Source organism: Callionymus lyra, chromosome 7 (assembly GCF_982586985.1).
Source record: "Callionymus lyra chromosome 7, fCalLyr1.hap1.1, whole genome shotgun sequence".
Classification (NCBI taxonomy): Eukaryota; Metazoa; Chordata; class Actinopteri; order Syngnathiformes; family Callionymidae; genus Callionymus; species Callionymus lyra.
Window position 1 is genome coordinate 23,827,717 of NC_141824.1, and position 3,269 is coordinate 23,830,985.

Genomic DNA, 3,269 nt, shown 5'->3' on the forward strand with positions numbered 1-3,269 from the left:
GAAAAGGAGGCTAGTGAGAGACAGCTGGTCACGTGACAGAAGCCGCGTTCAATGCAGTCGGAAATATGTCAACCATTATTGGGTTCAGTGTATAACGAAATTAACAAAACATTTTAAACAATTCATTCAGTTGTAAATATTTTAAATAAAGACGAGCATGTGTGAAGGAAATCAAGCAGTAACATCTTAAGTATTATTAGTAATTTTCAATATATTTAATTAACAATGAGAATTTGATTTTATCAACAAATTCAGTACCATTATGTAACATTACTAACAAATGAACATATACGAAAATTAACATAAATTCAAGTATGAAGTCAATATTCTGTTCGGTGAAAAAGTATAAACAAGAGATGCTAACTGTTCTTTTCCTTACTCCCTTTTAATCTCTGTAAATATATTGTCTGATCAGCTGTTTGATAACAGTTGTACATTGTTTATTTAAGTGAAAATAGTTTGAAAACAGATTAAAACTGTTTACGTTACATTTTGTTGAATGAATACATATGAACATGTTTGATGTTAATAAAAATGGTATGATTGTACCTATACAATCATGAATCAATCAATGAATAAAACTATAGGTGTAATTTGTTAAATATGAATGATTGCAAAGGGTGTAAGAAAAAATAGATTCATCAGTATATTGTGATATTTCGTTCATGACACTAAAACGACATTTAACAGCACTGTATCGATTTTGAATCTTTATTTTTTATTTTTTTGGTTTTCAAATTCTATTTTATTTTGTACCATAGTTTATGTATATACAGGTCATGGTTTATATTACAATATATTTATTGTGAAATAGAATAATTCTCTTTTTGAATTTACAATTAACATGGAATATTCACACCGTTTATGAAATCCTATCAGATCCCTGCGATAACTAAGGATGAGAGGATACATTCGATTCCAGCAGCTTTTAAAAGTTGATGTTTGGACATATTTTGGTTTCAAAACAAAGGAAAGCAGTCATGACTTTATCAAGAGTCATGTGGTCTGTAAATTCTGCATCATCACAGTCAAGTACTCGACAATACTACAAAAATATTCCTTGTTTTTACCGCAATTTATGGCAATATATCGTATTGTCGGCCCTGTATCCTGATACGAATCGTATCACCAGATTCTTGATAATACACGCACCTAATGCTTGTCTAAAACTGACTACTGAACCTATATGATTGTAGATGATTGTACATGTGTGATGACCATTATTACACAGAGTTTACGACTGTTTACTGAAACTGATGTTAAGAACAAGAAATTGCAAAAAAATGTGTCAAGATGTATGAGCCATCTCTTATTTAATAATAAATAACGTGATCCTGAGTGGGGGAAAGAGATATATGAGTGAAATATTTACAAGACAGACTGTCTTCCAGTGCTGACCAGGTTGAAAAGATAAAAAGCATAAATAATGCAAAACCCCAATTTTTAAGAGCACTACAGAGATAGACACACGCTGTGACAAAACCACGCCACGCTTGTTTAAGGTGGTATGAGTATATATTATTAAAATGTCATGTGTTTGTCACAGTAAAATTTGGAATAAGACCAAGAATCTCGCTTTGATTTAACAAGACAAACATTTCAAGAGCTCTTCTAACTGTAGCTTAACAGAAACAAAAATTGAACTGATACGTCCGAACATTTGTTGTTCACTCAGATTTCAATTTATTTGGAAGAACCAAAAGAAACATGTTTTATGAAATATGTATCTATAACACGAGCATGACAGAAATACATTTTTATTTCAGTTCAATTTTTGCTGCCTATGCTTGATAAAGATGGAGAAATCCAACATTTTTATGACCTAATTTAAAGTTGGAAATAAAAATGGCAAGCTTCTCTCGTGAGAAAGGAGCAGCATAGTTATAATACTACAGAAAATGAGCCGAAGACTTACACTCACTCCTAATAAAGCTGTAATTATCAGCTCGTGATTTGAAGATAATAAACTACGCTGCGATGTCTAATAATGAGGCGAGATCTCTGCCTGAAAGATCTCTCGTCGAATGTATTTTTCACAGCAATTTACAGCACCGCTGGGAGCCGAAGATCACACAAATCAGCCATTCAAGACTGATGTTTGTGCTCGAGTCGTACAAAGCTGCCCCTGATCCTCCGACAGCTGAGACCACTTTCACGATCCGTGCCCAGAGGCGAGACCCCCAGCATCACCCTGCATCTCGACGAGGCACCACCACCAATTTTTTAATGTTACAGCTGATACGCTATCATGTAAAATAAAGAAACACTAACTACAGGGAAATAAATGGCAACAGAGGGCAATCATTTTTTATTATTAAATTAATTATTTTTCATTTTACTTTACATGATTTGGTTCCAAACGAAAGTTTTTCCGTCCATTGGAGGAGAAAGATGATTATTAAGGGTGATATGAAAGGAAGTGACAAGCAGCTTCAAATAGATCCATTAGCAGTGTGGTTTGAGTTTTGAAAACAGCTGCATAGCAGCAAAAAAAAAAAAAAAAAACCCTCAGTAGGCAAAGGTCCAACGCTGGCACAACTAAACACACTGGTGGAGTTTTCCTCTGTATTCAGGAAGCTCTCACACCAGCCTTGCCTCAGCACTGATCAACAAAACACGAACGAGCCATATGTGCACTTAATCTTCTCCCACCGCTGCTATTTCTGCACGTCTTAGTTGCTCTCGTCCCCGATGATGAAGCTTGCGAACGTCCTCCAAGTACAAAAGCGAAAAGGTAGCTGTGGACAGAAGTGCAGCGTGACACCTGTTGCTCAAGAGCTTATAAAAGAAGAGATTGCCCGATGTGTCAAATTTAAATTTTTAAACCATTTAGTACGGTATGTATGGCGTAGTGTGAAAAACTCCCTCGGGCGGTTTTATATACATCATAAATATAATGTTATGAGAGCACAACATCATATACAAAACAAAATTTACAGAGTATAATCAGCGCCGTCGCAATATTGGATAGTTTCATTGAAGAAGAGTTTATTTTGCTTTTAATCATTGAATTTTTTAAAGCATTATGATTTGATTTTATTTATAATTTAATTCAATATTTTTTATATTGAAATGTCATTTTCTTTATGATATGCATGAATTAAACAATGAAACGAAGATTTTTTTTTTTCTATTACATTTATTAATAATTAGTTTAAAAATGTCTATATTTTTTAAAATTCATTCATTTTTTAAGAGTACCAAGCTGTTTGATCGAGCTGTCAGCCAATCATTATAGCAGATATTGTCGCGGGGCACTATTATAAATT